Source organism: Equus asinus, chromosome 10, assembly GCF_041296235.1.
Source record: "Equus asinus isolate D_3611 breed Donkey chromosome 10, EquAss-T2T_v2, whole genome shotgun sequence".
NCBI classification, from domain to species: domain Eukaryota; kingdom Metazoa; phylum Chordata; class Mammalia; order Perissodactyla; family Equidae; genus Equus; species Equus asinus.
In genome coordinates this window covers 103,521,134-103,540,744 of record NC_091799.1, presented here as the reverse complement: position 1 = coordinate 103,540,744, position 19,611 = coordinate 103,521,134, and the positions used below count along the sequence as shown (strand labels likewise).

Sequence of the window (19,611 nt, the reverse complement as noted above, 5' to 3'; positions counted from 1 at the left end):
TCCCAGGGAAAAGCAAGGTGGGAGCAGGGGTGCGGGTAAGAAACAAGGGCCTTTCATAAATAGAAATTAGCTCCCTGGGGAGAACAGAGCAACCAGAAGTCAGCATCCGAGAAAGAAAGGATTCTCCACATTTCAGTTTTCAGGGATCCTCCAGCATAATCGTTGGTCACCTTCTGCCTCGTGCTGCACAGGAGCGTGGGGAGGCATGGTCCCCCACATCACAGGCTCCCACTCAGCTTCCCTATGCTTTTTAAAAAATGTGAACTGATGAACAGGAATCACTGGATACTTAGAAAAGTCTTCATCGTGAAAGAAAAATGAATGCCTCTAGAGAAAATACTATTCCAGGACCAAAAGGGAAATGTTTTTTAAAAAATTGTAACATCAGGGAGACTCATCATCAACAGGTGAGTAGACAAACTGTGGGACATTGTCTACTGGAGTACGACTCAGCAACATAGAGGAATGAACTACTGATGTAAATTTACAGGTCACACATCTGGTTAAGGTTTTATATCCAAATACGTAAAGAACTCTCAACTTTCAATAATAAAATATTTTAAAACAATTTTTTTAATGAACAAAAGATTTGAACAGACACTTTACCAAAGAATATTTACAAACGGCAAATAAGCACAGACAAAGATGCTTACCATCTTTAGTCATTAGAGAAACACCAATCGAACCACAACGAAGGGCCGGCCCCGGGGCCGAATGGTTAAGTTCACACACTCCACTTCGGCACCTTGCGTTCGAGGGTTCGGATCCTGGGCACGGACCTACACACCACTCATCAGTCCCTGTGTGAAAGCATCTCACACAGAGGAACTAGAATGACCTACAGCTAGGATATACAACTGTGTACTGGGGCTTTGGGGAGAAGAAGAAAAAAAAGGAAGATTGATAACAGATGTTAGCTCAGAGCCAATCTTAAAAACAAAAAAACACAAAACACAATGAGATGCCACTACCCATCTCTTAGAATAACTAAAATTAAAAAGAATGACCAACCAAGGCTTGGCGAGGATCTGGAGGCTCTGAAACTCACATATTGCTAGTGGGAATGTGAAACGGTACAACCACTTTGGAAAAGACTGACAGTTTCTTGAAAAGTTAAACATACACTTACTATATGATCCAAACATTTCACTTGTGTGTAATTACCCAACAGAAATAAAAGCATATGTCTATACAAAGGCTTTTACGTGAGTGTTTATAGCAGCTTTATTTATAATAGCCAAAAACTGGAAACAGTCCTATTATCCATCAACAGATGAATGACTAAACCTATTGTGGTGTATCCACACAATGGAACATTACTCTGCAGTAAAAAGGAATAGACTATGAATACCAGGAGCAACATGAACGCATCTCAAAATCATTATGGTACCTGGGAGAAGTCAGGCAAAAAAGAGTGCATGCTATATTGTGTACAGATAAGTGTTTACCTGGGGATGAGGACAAAAAGGGGTTTATAAAAGGGTATGAGGAAATGTTTGGGGTTGATGTTCATTATGAGGTTGAAGTATGAAGGTTTCATGGCTGTATGCATCAAATTATACACTGGAAATATATGCAGTCCATTTACTTTCCATTATACTTCAATAAAGCTATTATTACACTCACAAAACGGGATGCTACAAAAACAAAATTATCTGAGAACAGTGAATCTAGAAAGTTAGAAACCAAAATATGGTAGAAGTAGAAGGTAAAATCAAGACTAGAAAATATAACAAAAGACCAAGAAACACAGGATCATCTAGGAGCTCCAACATTTGACTCATGGGCATTACAGAAAAGCACGCTCTCCAGTCCTTCTCTAACCTGGATGACTTCAGACACTTCGCAAAAGCTGATCGGAGGTTTGCTTCAAGGCGACCCTTGACAAAGGTGGCCTCAGACTAGAACAGGAAGACCTGTTTGTCTTTCTGGTGAAGGAAGGGAGCAAGTGGCAGAATTCACAGTGTTTGCAACTTGAAAGGGAAACATAAAACTATAGTATCTCTGGAGACATATGTGTAGTAAAAATAGAAAAATATGGGCTGAAAACACACAAGTCCATGACTCTGGTTGTGTTTGAGATGAGAGAAGACTGGAACTGAGGAGAGGAATCTAGGCATCTGCAGCATTCTGTGATGGGTATATTTTCTGTCTTGTTTGTTTGAAGGATCTGAAACAAATATGTCAAATTATCTTTTCAAATGTTTGTATTTATGCTGGATGGTTACATTACACTTTGTAGTTTCATATATTGTTTACTTTTTGATTAAAAAAAGGAAAGAATATGGGGCTGGCTCCGTGGCCGAGTGGTTGAGTTCTCGCGCTCCGCTGCAGGCGGCCCAGTGTTTCGTTGGTTCGAGTCCTGGGCGCGGACGTGGCACTGCTCATCGGACCACGCTGAGGCGGCGTCCCACATGCCACAACTAGAAGAACCCACAACGAAGAGTACACAACTATGTGCTGGGGAGCTTTGGGGAAAAAAAGGAAAAAATAAAATCTTAAAAAAAAAAAAGGAAAGAATACGGAGTCTAGATTGTGAGGAAACTGAAGCCAAGATATAAACAGGGAGGGAGAAAATGGACAATAAGGAACACGTGTCTCTCGAATCAGAGCGTCTGCATACGGGAAACTCGCAGGACCTTGGAGAGCTCCACGCAGGCGCCTGGGGCAGCCCTCGCGTTCCCAGGACAGAGGGTCTTCCACGTTTCTTTATGGTCATTCCTGTTGTTGGGGGATGGATAGGAGGCAGCACAGCAGTTCATGGACCCTGTTGAGATTTGATGACAGTGCCTGCACACTGAGTGGAGAGTTTAACAGAGGGTAAATACTATATTCCCTAAGTCCCCATATCCCAAGGGAGATCTGCAGGGCTGGTTTCTCAGTACATTTCTGGAACATCCACTGTGATCAGGCACTGCATTAGACAAATGGATAAAAGGCAAAATATAATTTTGCCCTCAGTAGACCTGAGGTCTAGTATGGAGACAGATGTACAAACAAGGAAATACAATATGATGCTTGCATTACAGAAAATTAAAAGGGCAGGGGGCCCTCAAGTCTAATCAGAGAGGATATAGTATTTTTACGATTTGGAGAGAAACAGTCAGGGAAGAAGTCGTGCTAGTAGAGGCCAGAGGAGCAAAAGAGCAAGGAGACCTCCTGGGCACGGACATGGCACCGCTTGTCAGGCCACGTTGAGGCGGCATCCCACATGCCACAACTGGAAGGACCTGCAACTAAGATATACAACTATGTACGGGGGGGGGGGGGGATCTAGGGAGACAAAGCAGAAAAAAAAAAAAAGCAGTACTTATCCCATGGCAAACTGAACAAGAAATGTGATATTAGAGGGTTTGGAAACAGTTTATCACACACTAAGTATAGACCATAATACTTATAAAAGAGGCCAGTTCAAGTCGGCAGGCAAAATGTAATTTAGACTTAAAGTGCTGTATTTAAAAAGAAAATAAATGTTTAATTTGGATAAATAAAAATAATTTCATTTTCAAAGGCTTAGCACTACAAAGAATGGGATGCACAAACAAAAATCATTACTGTACAGTTGTCCTACTTTGCTCTTCCTAGAGACTCGCAGCTGGTCAAGAAATGATTAAGATACTAGGGGCCAGCTCCATGGCCGAGTGATCAAGTTCACGTGCTCCGCATCTGCAGCCCAGGGTTTCGCCGGTTCGAATCCCGGGCGCAGACATGGCACCGCTCATCAGGCCATGCTGAGGCCGCATCCCACATGCCACAACTAGAAGGACCCACAACTAGTATATACAAGTATGTACTGAGGGGCTTTGAGGAGAAAAGAAGAAGAAAAAAAAGAAGAGGAAGATTGGCAACAGATGTTAGCTCAGGGCCAATCTTTAAAAAAAAAGAAAAACTGGAAGGCTGACAGTTAACGTGTTAAAGTGTTCAGACGGTCATATGCTAATTATTTACATAGAACATTGATTGACTGACGTAAACAATTAATAACAGCAGCCGGGAGATGACCTCATTCAGCATTCAGAGGGTTAACTATCCTTCCCACTTTCTGCAGGTAAGTCTTCCTATAGATAGAAATCTTACGGCCATTAGTCAGACATCTTCCAGGGCCCACCCAGTGGTGCAGCGGTTAAGTTCCCACGTTGTGCTTCTCGGCGGCCCGGGGTTCTCCGGTTTGGATCCCAGATGCGGACATGGCACCGCTTCTCAAGCCATGCTATGGCAGGCGTCCCACGTATAAAGTAGAGGAAGATGGGCACGGATGTTAGCTCAGGGCCAGTCCTCCTCAGCAAAAAGAGGAGGATTGGCAGATGTTAGCTCAGGGCTAATCTTCCTCAAAAAGGAAAAAAAAAAAAAGTCAAGAGGACAGTCTGGATAACATTGTGCCTGTTGCTACCACTGGCTAAAGGTCGTTCAAGTCCATATTGCCAAACACTACTGGCCTGTGTATTTTCATCCCATAAAAGTCTTGGAACTCTGTCTCCTTGGAAGCAAATTAGTAGGTGCACAAGGCAACCTGTTTGGGTGTCCCCTCGGGGGGCCCTCTTGGGCAGAAGTAACTCCCAGAAGCTAAAGCCCCTCCGTGAGCCAGTTTGGAACCCCCACGTCCGCCCCTCCACTCTGTTACTTGTTCTCAAAGTGCTGCCCCAGCCCTGACCGGCTTCACCAAGGTTGAGATTTGGGGGCATCTTTGGGCCGTGAGGAGGTTCAGGATTGCCATACAAATTGTGACTTTAGAACCTGCAGCTTAAGAGTGATTCAGTGTTTCCTGGTCCCTTCAACTTCTTCTGCCCCCCTGGGGAGGGCCCACTGTCTTTGTTTTTCCATCTGAACATGTGTCCCACCCCCACCGTGACGAGCTCATAGCTGGGATTCGATTTGGCCCCTGGCGCTGTCCGCCAGTCCAAGACAGAGGCTGCTCTTCAGGGAAACCGCCCGCTGGGGGCTTCAGCCTCTCCTCAGGGAACCTGTGTGCCAGACCCTCTCTCGCTGGTGAGGGCCAGTGCCCCCTGGCTCGCTCTGCCCATCCACAGCCGTCCCTTATGGTTTGGAATCCTCAGGGAACCAGGTGCGTCCAGGCACCCAGCCCACAGCTCTTCCCACGGCCTGGTGAGGCGCTGGCCACCCCACCCACAGCTCTGCTTCCTTTGGAGCCGCCTCTTGGCATCTGCAGGCTCCTGGGAGCCTCCCACTTGCCCACACCTTGCCTCCCTCTGCCCAAATTACTCTGCTGTGGCTACCCTGGGGCTGGGGCAGAGACAAAAGCCTTTCCCACAGTGCTTTCCTGGCCTGTCTGACCCTCTCCCCTCCTTGGCCCAGGGTCTGAAGACCGTCTCCTTCCTCCTCTCACTGCCCCCAGGTTCGAGGGGCGGGCTTCTCGAGCTTGTCCACTCTTGCCTCGCTGGGCCTTCCTTCCAACCTCAACCTTGTGGTTACGCCTTGGTGTTCCCCAGGGTGCGGGACAGAGGGAGGGACTGACTTAGCATGCAGGGCTGAAGTCAGGCCGTGTTCCCAAAATTGCAATCTTCTTACAATTGCCCACTACCTTATCTGCTTTAACCTCAAGTGATTTCCCATCAGCTCGTCCGTCCCTTTCCTTCATTGACTCAGAATCCCCTTCAGCAGGCCCCCGGCTCCCGGCTTGGTAGCATCCGGCACGCTATCTGGCAGAGACTTCTCTCCCTACCTCACACCTGCTTCTCACCCAGACCACCTGCGTCCAGGATCCTCCCTCAGAGGGGCCACCGGGTGCGGCCTCCGTCCCCCGCTCTCTGCTGTCCACTCAATCGGCTGCTACCTGTGGAAAAACCACGCCCACTGGCTGTCCTGGCCAAACTGAAATCCAGCAACGCAGAGAACTTGTTGTACCCATGCCATCCTCAAAAGATGCTTCTCCAGGCCAGGAGTGCATTCCATACTCCTCACTGAGCACTGCAGTCAGAGGCACTGGGGCAGACGGGCGAGTAAAGCAGTTCTTGCCCAGGCGTGGTGACGGGCAAGAAATAAATAAGTACCTAAAATAGCCGCCGGTAGGAAAACGTGACAAAAATAAACACAAGGCCGAGTGAGGGGATGACAACCCTCTGCGGTGTCTCAATCTCCACCCAGGCCACTGCGGTGACCAATCCCGGTCCACCTTTGTCCAGATGCTGATCAGTCTGCTCCAGGTCCTCGCCCACCATCAGCCTTCTGGGGACGCACTGAAGGAGTTGCCTCCACTCCTCTGCCCTCTTGTCCATTTGGAGAAGCACAGGCGTCATGTTGGTGCAGTTCTTCTCAATCTCCTCCGGAGACTTCCCTCTCTGCTGGGTCCAGGGGGGATTTCTCTTCTGGGTTCCAAGGCACTGCAGGTTGGACTACTCTGTCCCACTGATGCCATCTCAAGGACCCCCTGTCCTGTTGGGTAGTACCCTCTTGACATTACAACTCAGAGAAGAGAAATGCCAGAGTGACTGGATACCCGACGGGTCAGCTCATGAGACGAAGCCATCCCCCACGGGCAGCCTCACCCTCCCCTGGCCAGCCAGGAGCCGGTGGGGGCTCCTGTGGACCAACCCCACCTCCAGTGCACACTTGCAACTGGCGCTCTGAGATTTGCAGTTACTGTTGGCAGCCTGAGAAAAGACTTTTAGTTCTAAAAAACTCATTTGAATCAACTTTTTACAAACTTTAGATTTGAATCCATAGTTTAGAAATCCAATTATATTTTAGAACAACCGAGGGAAAACAGAAGCCATCAGATTTGATGTAGATGAAAGGGAGAATTCATAAGAGAGGAACTCACATCTTGCTTTTTTCTGGAGATATTTGGGGGCTGTTTTGAGGATTCAGGTGTGCTGGCCCTCTGAGGCTACACCTCTAGGTGCCTTTAGCCACATGCATCACCGGGAATGACGCCCTGCGGTCTGCCCCTGGCCACCCTGGAGCTTTCATTCTGTGAGTCTCCGCTGCTGCTGCCACGGACCCTCACTCTGATGGGGGCCCTTTTGTCACATGGGCAGCACAGACCTCTCATTCTAACTGGGTCGCTCCATCTCCAGACGTCCTGGGGCACCTGGTGTGCTGCCATCTTGGCTTTTAGTCCTGGTTGCACCTCCCTGTGCTTTTCCTCGCTGGGGCTCCTCTGCCTCTGTCCCAGCCCGATGTGATGCCTCTCCTCCTGCCCATCACTGCCTTGATCTTCCATTGTGTCCCGACCTGCCCAGAAATTCTGAGTTTCAGGGGACGTGAATTGACCATTCATTAAAATTAACCAGCCCTGATTTAGTGGGCTGTTGGGACACGCAGAGCAGTTAGCAGCACTGGGCTGAATCCTGGCTCCACTGTTTCCTTACTCACATGACCTTGAACAAGTCGCCTAAATTCCTTGCCTCAGTTTCCTCATCTGCCAAACAAGGTTAATAATAGAATTGGCCACCTGGCGCAGTTGTGAGCAGTAAGTGAAATAAGATTTGGAAAGTTCTCAGATGCTGTCTGGCACATGGATGTGCTTAACAGATGTTAAAAGATTCTATTTGTGTTATTGAGGGGTATCAATATGGTGCATTCAACTCTGCACACAAATACTATTGAAATCCTCCACTTACGAGAAAGATACTCCGCTGCCCCATGGTCTTAGCTCACTGATTCCTTTTTAAGTCCATGAGCACCTTCACTTCCTTGTCTTGTGCTCTTAAAGTGACATTTTTCTGCACATAAGTAGAAGATTTAATAACTTCACAAGATGTGTTATTGTAGCAGACTGAATTTACATTGGCCCCCATGATCCTCACCTCCCAGCGTTCACACTCTTGTGTGATCCTCCCCTGTATTAGTCAGGGTTCTCCAGAGAAACAGAACCAATCCAATAGGAGATATACATTAGAGTCATATATATAACTTACCATAGGGAATCGGCTCACATAATCATAGAGGCTGAGAAGCCCCGCTGTCTGCCCTTGGTAAGCTGAGACTCAGGGAAAGTGGGCAATGTAGTTCCAGTCTGAGTCCGAAGACCTGCACACCAGGAGAGCCAACAGCAAAATTCCAGTCTGAGGGCAGGAGACCTACATCTCAGCCGGAAGACAGTCAGGCAGTGAGAGAGAATCCTTTCTTACTCAGCCTTTTGTTCTGTTCAGGCCTCCAACTAATTGTACAAGGCTCAGCCACACTCGGGAGGGCCATCTGCTTTACTCAATCTGCGGAATCAAATACTGTCTCATCCAGACACTCTCACAGACACACCCAGAATAATGTTTAGACAAATATCTGGGAACCCCACGTCCCAGTCAAGTTAACACATGAAAAGAACCATTACCCCTCCTCAGGGCAAAGGTGGCAGGAGGAGTGTGAATACGTGTATGTGATTACGACACGTAAGATTGTTAACACTCATCTGTGGAGAGATACTCCCTAGCTGGCTTTGAAGGAGCCAGCTGCCATGTTGGAAGCTGCCCTGTGGAGAGGGCCACGTGGCAAGGAGCTGAGAGTGGCCCCCAGCAGACTCCCAGGAAGAAGCCGATGCCCTCAGCCCCACACGCAGGAACTGAAAGCCGCCAATGACCACAGGAGCTTGGAAGCAGATCCCTCCCCAGTAGGTCTCTGATGAGACCCCGGTTCAGCTGACATCTTGACCGCAGCCTGGGGAGACCCTGCAGAGAGGACCCCACCAAACTGCGCTCAGACTCCCCACCCTCAGAACTCTGCAGTCATAAACCTGTGTTGTTCTACCCCTCTAAATTCATGGTGCTGTCGTTATGCAGCAATAGATAATTAACACAATTATAAAGAGTATGACAGCTTGCTCTCTTTGAAAACCACCATTAACCAGGGGCGGGAAAGTTTTCAAAACAGTAAAGACAAATATCCAGGACATCAGTTTTGGCTAGCAAAGAACCAGACCATTTTTATTACAAGACCGCCTTTTGTCTGTTTCGTGTTCTAACCCCAGCGGCAGTGGGATGCTCTGGTCCCATTGTCCTAGCTACCTTAGGTCATTTCAAAACCCAGTTTGTCAGAAGAAAATAAACGGCACTGCTAAGTCAGCAAAATAGTTTTCCTGAACTGCAAGGACTTCAAGTGACGGGATCTAATTAACACTATCAATCAACTGTGACCCAGTTTAGAAACTGTTGAAAGCAGACCACTTGCCCAGGTTTTATTTTTTTAATGACATTCTCCACTTTTCCCTGAAGAAAATGGGGCTGGAAAGTCATATATATATGTTACCGCTGACTAACGGAATTCAAAGGTAATATTTCACAATGTTCACCTTTCATTTATGAAAACCTCATCTCTGTCAAATACAATACAAATGAACTATGTTGTTACTTCTTCAATTCCTGGTTCTCTTGAAGCAATCAGTTTTACATAAAGTGCATATATATCTAATGGAGCAATGTAAAAATTCCTCAGCCTTTTGTGGTCCGTCAGAACACCTGTTGGCAAATGGACTGGTGTGTGTCTGCAGAACAGAACATGAAGTCTTAAACACCAAGCACCTGCTTTCCAGAAGGATAGTGGGCCTCTACGCCACCAGAGATGAGGCAAGATGGGTGCAGTGGGACTGGGGCATGGAGAGTTGAAGGAGGGTCTTAGCATTAAGCTGAGGGCTAAGGGGTTGTATCATTCATGCAGCTCGTCCCACACTGAAGCATTGTTTCTGCCCCAGATGGAAAAGGGGAGGTGACATTCTAGATCTCTTAAAGGTTTGTGTATGCAGCCCTCCTGGTCAAAGAAGAAACCTGCCCACCAGCGTCCTTTTGCAGACTACCTCCCTAACTTTACATTTCCTCTAGGAAGATGCTGGAAACCAGGGTGCTTTATGGCTTACACTGGAAGAAACAGTTCTTCAATATCTACAAATAAGCTGGTTAAGAAAGAATGACTGTGATTGTTAAAACTCTATGTTTTAGAGAAAATATTTGGAAAAGCTTTATGTAATACTCAGAGGTGAGTGAAAACCATAGTAAATAAAGGATCCTTGAGCCAGAGACAAGCCTCAGACAACGCAAAGACAACTCCCTTCCCATCTCACCTCGTGGAGTGATGCTCGGCAGAGCTTGACCAGCATGAGGATGAAGAGCAACAAAGCTTTACAGGTCTGGGTGAACTTCGGAAGAGTCTGGCCCGGATTCCTGAAAATATTGACTTAAAGAGACATTTCAGAGCACTGGAGTTTCATTATTCTCTAATGCTTAAGGAGGAAAATAACTGAAGCTGTGAGTCAGGGGACCTCCAGGAACCATCTGCGCACCCTGAGCACTGCAGGCTCCTGTTGAGGATCTCACACCAACAGTCACCAGTCTGTCACACAGTCCCATATTAGCAGTTCCTTCTTTGGGTGGTGCAGCTCAGAGCAGACAGTTCTAATTGTCAAAGTCAAACTAGAGACTGAAACAGCTCAAGCGTCACTGTCAAGCAGACACTGAAACTCCTGGCCGTTCCATTCTTATTTGTGGATGTTTGCTATCCCTGCCGTGGGCTGCACATTAATCCTGTCTTCCCATCACGGGGAGGAGTGAGCCACTGCTGTTTGCATCTCTCGCCGTGGCTGACACGCTAGTCCTTAATAGATACGTGTCAATGCCTTAATAAATATTAGCATGTGGAGAATTTGCTGGAGCAAGCACTAAATTTAACCTCTTCCGTTTGATAGAATTAAAAACAAGCTGGTTCTCTCAGTGAGGCAACAATTTCCTTTCTCTCTTATCTGGCTGGTCTGGTCTAAAATATACACGTGGGAGGCAGGATTATAGAAATATCTCAAATTAGTGTCTAGCTCTTTGCAAAGTATTCAACAGTCTGGATTGGTTGCTTCTCCTCATGGCAAAGCAGCAAAATCTGTTCTCAAAGGCTCACATGGCTGAGACAACTCCACTCCCAACAGGCTCCTTGGGGCAGATATCAGTTATTCCCCGTTGTGTTAGCAGTGATCTAGCTATCTAATTAGCAAGTGTCTAGAAAAGAAATGTTACTTGGCCTTAGTATCATTGCCCATCACTTTTGAAAGATGTGTTAAGGGAATGTTTAACCCAATCAGTCTAGAAACATATTTCTCCCATAACGACAAGCCAATTCTTTCTGCTTTGACTAAGAAATTAAGCCTATTAGAAAAACTGAGTGACAGGCATATGAAAAAATGCTCAATCTCATATGTCATCAGGAAATTGCCAATTAAAACAACAGTGAGATACCACTACATGTCTATTAGAATGGCCAAAATCCAAAACACTGACAACTCCAATTGCTGACAAGGATGTGGAGCAACAAGAACGCTCATTCATTGCTGGTGGGAATGCAGAAGGGTGCAGCCACTTGAGAAGACAGTTTAGTGGTTTCTTACAGAACTAAACATACCTGTCCTTCCATCCATCAATCATGCCCCTAGATGTTTACCTACCTAGTTAAAATGAGTTGAAAATTTATGCCCGTGCAAAAACCTACACACAAAGGTTTATAGCAGCTTCACTTGTAATTGCCAAGACTTAGAAGCAACCACCATGCCTTTCAATAGATGAACAGATGAAGGAATTGTGGTACATCCAGACAATGGACTATTACTCAGAGATTTTAAAAAATGAGCTATCAGGGACTGGCCCCGTGGCCTAGTTTTTAGGTTCGGTGTGTTCTGCTTCAGCAGCGGGGGTTCCTGGGCGCAGACCTACGCCACTTGTTGGCAGCCATGCTGTGGAGGTGTCTCACGTATGAAATAGAGGAGGATTGGTACAGATGTTAGCTCTGGACAAATCCTCTTCAGCAAAAAAAAAAAGTTATCAAACCAGAAAAAGACAATGAAGAACCTGTAATGCGTATTGCTAAGTGAAAGAAGCCCATCTGAAGAAGCTACATACTGTACAATTCCAACTATGTGACATTCTGGAAAAGGCAAAACTATGGAGACAGTAAAAAATCAGTGGTTGCCAAGGGTTGAGGAGGATGGATGAACAGGTGGAGCACAGAGGATTTTTAGGGCAGTGAAACTATTCTGTATGATACATAATGATGGATACATGTCATTGTATGTTTGTCCAAACCCAAAGAATGCAAACCCTAATGTAAACTTCAGACTTTAGTTAATAATAATGTGTTAGTATTATATTATTAATTCATAATAACGTATTTAATTTATTCATTATTTAAATTTTATTATTAAATTTTTGTACTATTTTATTTTATAAATTTTGTATTATTTTATTTTAATTATTAAGTTTAAACGCTACTTAGATTTTACTTTAACTATTATTATTCTATTATTAATTATAACATCAGCTGTAGCAAATGCACCACACTAATGGAAGATGTTAACAATAGGGGAAACTGTGTGGGGAGAGAAGCTATGTGGGATCTTTGTACTCTCCACTTAGCTTTTCTGTGAACATAAAACTGCTCTAGGGACCGGCCCCGTGGCCGAGTGGTTAAGTTCTCGCACTCCACTTTGGCGGCCCAGGGTTTCACCGGTTTGGATCCTGGGCGCGGACATGGCTGTGCTCATCAGGCCATGCTGAGGCAGCATCCCACATGCCACAACTGGAAGGACCTGCAACTAAAAATACACAACTATGTACCAGGGGGCTTTGGGGAGAAAAAGGAAAAATAAAATCTTAAGAAAAAAAAACTCTGAAAAGTAAAATCTATTAATTAAAGAAAAAAACAGCCGAGTGGAACGAGAGGACGTTTTGCTCTCTGACAGTGTTTGTTCATCCCTGTGATGGGAGTCAGCCTGGGACATACATTTGCTTCAGTTGAGAGCGTCCCCGCCCCTCCCCCGCCCCATGAGGGTTTCCCGCAGGATGTTTCTGAGGTTCTGATTTTAGGGGGCTGTGTTCCACTGCCCTCCTGTCAAAGATGGCCTGGGAAAATGGGCATTTAACTTCACCATCTGCTTCACAGAGCAGATCATTGTGGTGAATGGATTTCTCAAAGGCAGGTGCATCAACTCCAGCCAAGGGTCACCTTCCCAGGAGTCGGATTCCAGGACACATGTGTCACCGTTCACACAGCTGACCCCTCTCCAAGCCTGGCCCTGGACTGGTTAGGGGCAGGGGGTTGCCTCCTTGTGGCTGCAACTAGCTCAGGTGGTGCTTTGGGGCAAGCTATAAAAAGGTACCCTTCTTCAAGACACTTCATGTCTACCTGTCAGAAAATTCTCACAATGTTCTAATTATTTTACAACAAAACACCTCCACCTGCTAGAAAACCATCTAGATAAATATAAACCTATGCTGTCCACGCCTCTGATGCTGTCCCCTAGATGTAGTGCCCCCCACCCCCACCACCACCTATCTGGTCCTGGCACATCCTTCCTGGTGGCAGACTCCCTCTGTCCCCAGGACTCTGAGCAGCTTCCTTCTCCGCACTCACATGCCCAGCCTAGGAGCCAGATGGCATCTCAGATGATGTTCAGAATCCCTTCTCCTCATCAGGAGCCCTTTGTTTCTTGGATTGAGAGTAAACAATGGGCTATTGTTCCGCTTTTCTATATATTTCCATCAGTTAATAGGAAGCCTGAATAGGAAGGTTTTCTATCCTGGGCTCCTTGAATAGAGAAGCCTTGGGCCACAGTCCTAAATCTTCAGGGGACAGACTCCCTGCACGTCACCCTCCCAGTTCTGAATGGGGTCCTCAAAATGTCCAATGCCCATATTTTATAAACCATTTTTTTCTATTATAAGTAACAGTTTAATTCAGGACAGGAGATGTTATTCAAAGAAATATGAATAATAACCTCTACTGAGAACTTGCATTGTGTTGAGAATAACCCATTGGGAAATACAAAACCACAAAGTGAATGCTGAGGTTGGCGGGGCGGGGACAATTTTCCCATATGAATAAAGGAAAAAGAGTATAATGTTACTTTCATTTTTATTAGAAAATGTTTCTCATAATAATCCCCAATTGTTCTCTTCCTAACAGAGAAACCCCATCCGACCCTGCAGAGAGGACAGACTCTCAATGTCCACTCTTAGCTCCGCCTCTTTTCCATCTCAACATCCCCTCAGCAAGCTCTCATTCAGCTCTTGCTGTGGGCAGAGTGCCAGGCTGCGGTGCTATGGAGATGAATAGAGGACAGCTCTTAACCTTGACGCACTCGTTACCTGACTCGTCAATAAAATAATTTTTAGTACAATGTGGTAAGTACCATAATACAGATATGTACAAGACATATGTTAAGTGGAGGGAGAAATGCCTGATTCTGCAAAGACATGAGGTGACATTTCAGATTGATCTTTGTGGCAGAAATAATTCTAATTATTGTCAACCATTTAATTCCCTTCTGAGTACCCAAGATGATGACATTTACCAGCCCCATTGTATCCTGAGTGGGGCCATGAAACTAATTCCAACCAAGAGAATATGGGGAGATGTGATGGACGACACTTCCAGGTTAGTCCGTAAAATACCTTGCACACCTGATCCTTTCTTTCCTTCTCCTGTGGCAAATTTGGAGGCACATGTTGGAGATGGCAGCATTCCAGGATGGAAGGAGCCTGGGTCGCTGAGTCACTGCCTGCAGGACGGTGCCCTAACTGGAAAATCCTCAATAAACTTTTATTTTGTTGAGCCACTGAAATTTGGAAGTTGTCTACAACAACTAGCATGATTTATTTAATAACATGGAAATTGGTATCTTGCAGTGGGTTGTGCTCTAACAACACATATATGGCCGTTTTCTTATCAGTTGGGCAAGAGGTGGGGAAGAAACATAGCATGTTAGGTGGCTGGACATCTATGTCATGTGGTGATGAAGTATCTGGCAAAATGGTCACCTGCAGAGACTTGGAAGGCAGACCCCATTACTCTGGGCTGGTTGGGAGAGTTGTTGGAAAATGGAAAGTTAGAAATGTGTTTTAATTGGAATTGGCTCTGTTTGGGAAGGCAATAAAAGAAAGAGATGAGCTCAGGAAATAACTGGCTAGTTCATCAGCAAAAAATAAAAGGTAATAGAGAGTGCAGAAATTCAGGGCCTTGGTAGGGTTGTAAAAAGTAACTGCTTCTAGTCCCCAAACAGTAAAATATGGGAATAAAGAATAATTTCAGCTGACAAAGTTCTGGTGAACTTTCTGAGTGAAATAGAGTGACTCAGGGCAAAGGTGTGAGTAAGCATGTAGACTTCCTACCCAAGCTCAATGACCTCAAAGAGGCTGCGTGACGTTCAGAGAGAATATCACAGGAGTAAGGAGGCAGAGGAACAAAGGAGATTCCAGAATGATGTCCAGGAAAGCTCTTCGGTGTGGTTATCGGTACATGGAATCGACAGGAGGCAAATGAATCAGAAGTCACTAAGTTTTTGCGACAATTGCACTGCCAAGAATACCATGAGTCTAGACCAAAAAATCCTTTGGTTTTTTGGAATTTTAAAACAATCTTTGAGTCCTCAGTCTTTCCAAAACAGGAAGTGAGCTCCCAAAACTGTACTGCCCCAAGGAGGACCTCCTACCCAAAGTCTATTCTTATGTGGCTGTGAATAACAATGAGCAACGAGGAGCTCCCAGTGTGTGAGTGAAGTCTGGGGACATAACCATGGGTTTTCGGAGAGCGAACGCAGGGTCTAATTAGAATTTCCCCAGCATCCAAAGCAGGGAAACATCACCACACCTGTCCTGCAGGACTGAAGGATGGACCAGGGATGGATGCAAGGCTTCCATCCTTGCTTTCTCAGATGGAAGGGTTTGTGCAGTTCTCCTGTCCTGATCCACCACTATAGACTGGAAATCTGGGAAGCAGTGTGGCAGAAAACTTATTTCTCAGATCACAGGAGACCAGACCAAAAGGAGCTGCCCCTGTTCTTCGTGGAGAGGCCTGATCCATTCAGAGATCCTGGGCTCTGAGTTGGATGCTGTAACTGGAGGGGTGTTCAAGTTCTCTCTCTTGGGAAGAGGGTGAGCAAGTTGTATTATGTGGGAAGAAAAATAAAGGAATTTGATAAACAGAAGGGTGGCCAGGAGCAGAGACCATGCTATAACTTTATTAAGCTGCTTCATTTTCCTCCTGGGATCCAGGAAACTACATTTCCATGTTCTCTTGCACATGGGTGGGACCATGTAATTGGTTTTGATCAATGTAATACGGGCAGAAATGATGTGAGCCTATATTAGCTTGTACTATAGAAAAAACAAAACAAAAACTTCCACATGTACTTCTCCTTTTTCCCACCTTCAGTGGTGATCCTAGGAGGTATGTTTTGGGCATGACAGTGTCCCAAGATGTTTCCTCCACTTGGAGGGGAGTTTCCCAGGATAGCCACCCAACCAGGCGCATCCACGTGAGACCTTGAGTGAATGAGAAGTGAACTGTTATTATGGTGGGCCACTAAGACTTAGGGGTCATTGTAGCTTCTAGCATTAGTTACCTGAATAACATTGTCTTGAATAATGATTAGGAGTTGGCATGGTAGATAAAGGGAAGGAAAAAAAGCCTTTCAGGTGTGGTGAGGACAAAGATGCTGGAACATGTTTGTTAGAAGGGGTTCAGGATGGCTGCAGAATTGGGTGATGCTGGGGCCTTATGGGAAAAGTGATGAAATGACAGCAGGAGCAGATGATAAAGAGTCCATATGTCCAGATGGGAAGCTTAAGACGTTCTTCTGTAAGTGATATGGAAACAGGAATTTTAAGCCAGAAATAATATGATGTAATATTACCTTTTTTTTTTTCCTGAGGAAGATTGGCCCTGAGCTAACATCCATTGCCAGTCTTCCTCTAATTTGTATGTGGGTCACTGCTGCAGCATGGTGTAGGTCCACGCCTGGGAACTGAACCCCAGTTGCCAAAGCGGAACACGCTGAACTTAACCGCTAGGTCACTGGGGCCAGCCCCCTAATATTACCTTTTAAAATATTTTACAGGATGTAAATGGAGAGAAGTTCTGTTATACCTTACTGATATTCTTCAAAGATGTCAAGGTCATGAAACACAAGAAAAGATTGAGGAACTGTCATAGACTGGAGACAATACAACTAAACACGATGTGGGTCCTGGGTTGCATCCTGGGGCAGTAAAGGGACATTCATAGAAAAACTGGTGACATTTCAACAAGATCTACAGTCTAGTCAAGAGTGCTCTACCAGTGGCAATTTCCTGATTTGATAGTTGCACGAAGAGTTTATGGGAAGTCTCTACTATTGTGCAACTTTTCTGCGATCAACTAAACATATTACAAAACAAAAGCAAACGAATTAGAAATATGTTGGAGGGTATGGTATCAGAGTGAACCTCTGAGCAGGTATCAGGGAATTTTGTCGAAGGGCCTCTGGCAAGGGGTTGGGGGGTGCTGGTAAGATGAGTGAGGTAGACGGAGGAGGCAAGTAGAATCCTAGCCATCAAATGACCACACAGGTTACAAAGTCAAGGCCTCAGACTCTGGGGCACCAGATGCCCACGAACATGTATGGGGCAGGAGTCCAGACTCAAATAGATGTCAAGGGTGACTTGATACTCAACCTCAGAAATTGGGCTGTCACTTCTTCAATCCTTTTTGTGTTCAACCAAGATTCATCCTTGGAGTTGAGACTTGGGAAACCTGGAGGTGGAGACCTGTGAGGTAAAGTAGGGGGAAAACAATCTGTCTATGGCCAAAAAGAGTTGAGAGATGGCCAAGATCCAGTACTCTGAACACTGGATCTGGTCCTGCTGAGCTGTCACCAACAAGGAGCCTCAGGAAGACAGATGCACAAGCTTAGATACAGGGCACTCTTTATGACAACTCTTTAGGGCTTTTGGTTCCAAATCTCTGTGTGAGGTTGGTCCAGCCCTGAGTGTGTGCCTTTCCCACAGCCCTTCCCTGCTTCATTCATCCAGAAAAGATTCATGTGCCCCCTCTGTGTCAGGCACTCTGCTAGGTTCTGGGAACGTGAGGGTGAGCCAGCAAACATGGCTTCTGTGTTTATGGACCTTGGAGTCCAACGGGAGTAGAGTAATTAAACAATCACACAACCGAGGACTCTGCGACATTGCTACAAGCATATTCTGTAAATATCTCTGCAAGTCTTCCCCAAAAGGACCAGCATCCATTTAATAGGATGGAAGTACAATGGGAAAAGTGGGAGAAACTTTTGTAGCACAATGGACACTGGCTCTGAACTGATGCTAATTTGTAGGATTAATAATGCTGCTGTGTTTCCCTAGTCAAAGGAAAGGCTTATGTTGATAAAATAATAAATGGGGTTTGGCCCAAGTCTCACCATGGGTCCAGTTGGCTCATGGACTCACTTTCCTGTTATTTTCCGAGTGCCTGACAGTACTAGTTGGAATACAATCAACAACTAGAAGGCTATGCACCTCCGGTCCCTGATGCTTGTGTGGTAGGAAGCAACAGGTGGAAGTCCCTTGAACTCTTCCTTCCTTCTAGGACAGTAAACCAAAAAAATATAAATATATATACATGTATATGTCATGTCTCTGAGTGGATTGCTGAGATTAGTATGATCATCAAAGACTTGAAAGACACAGGGGTAGGGATAATGGTAGTATTTCTGCAGTAAACTTTGACCAGGTTACTCTTTTTGAGTATTACATTTTGAGTACTATTGCTACATCTCTATTTAATTTATCTGTTGGGCCTTTTGGGAAAGTAACTGCACTTTGGATGATCATAAACTAATTACATGGTAACTCCAATAGCAGCTGCTGTTCCAAACAGTGGCACCTTTCCTGGAAAATATCAACACAGCTCCTGGAATTTGATATATGGCTATTGATCTGACAAATGCTTTCATACATCTGTATTTCTAACTTGCAAGTACCAGAAGAAGTTTGCTCTTACCTGGCAGGGTCAGCAATATGCCTCCACAGCCTTGCTTCAGAGTTGTGTCCACTTTCCTTCTCTGCCGTAATCTAGTTTGTAGGGAACTCGATTATTTTGATAGCCTATGAAATATCACACACATTGCTGGAAATATGCAGTTTGGATCCGATCATCAGGAAGTAACAAGTACTTTAGATTCTGTCTTCGTCAGCTGAGGCTGCGGTAACGAAATACCATACTGAGCGGCTTAAACAGCAGATATTTGTTTTCTCACAGTTCTGGAGGCTGGAAGCGTAAGGTCAAGGTTTGGTTTCTGGCGAGACCTCCCTTCCTGGCTTGCAGGTGGCTGCCTTCTCCCTGTGTTCTCCTGTGGCCTTTCCTTTGTACACACCTGGGGAGAGAGAGTGAGCTCTGATGCATCTTCCTCTTCTGATAGGGACATCAGTCCTAGAGAATTAGGCCCCCACTTTATGACCTCATTTAACCTTAACTACCTCTCTAAAGGCCCTCTATCCAAATACAATCATATTGGGGGTTGGGCTTCAACATCTGAATTTGAAGGGGAAATGATTCGGTCCATAACAGCTGCCTTACTAAGATCCATGACTACCAGAGGGTGAGAGAGAAATGCCAGGGAAATTCATGGGCCCACTACCTTGATAAAGTTCCTGGGCATCTAGTGGTCTGGAGCACGTCAGGATGTTCTTCTCAAGGATAAAGAAAAGTTGCTGCAGGTTGCTCCTCCTACAACTAAAACGATGTTCAATACGTAGGGGGCTCTGGGTTTTGGAGACAACGTGTACCACATTTAGTGAGCTACTCCAGCCCATTTACTGAATAACCTGAAAGACTGCCAGTTTTCGGTGGGGTTTCGGAGCAAGAGAAGATTCTGTA

At 45.5% G+C, this 19,611-nt stretch overlaps 1 long non-coding RNA gene across 1 annotated transcript; it reads right to left on the bottom strand.

The window, feature by feature from the left end:
• Positions 1-629: 629 nt before the first annotated feature.
• LOC139046449 (uncharacterized) lies at positions 630-18,994 on the bottom strand. Its single transcript, XR_011506544.1, has 4 exons — positions 18,736-18,994; positions 10,010-17,507; positions 7,878-7,989; positions 630-2,170 (listed from the first exon to the last, which is right to left on the bottom strand). It is a non-coding gene; the product is annotated as an uncharacterized lncRNA (long non-coding RNA).
• Positions 18,995-19,611: the final 617 nt, after the last annotated feature.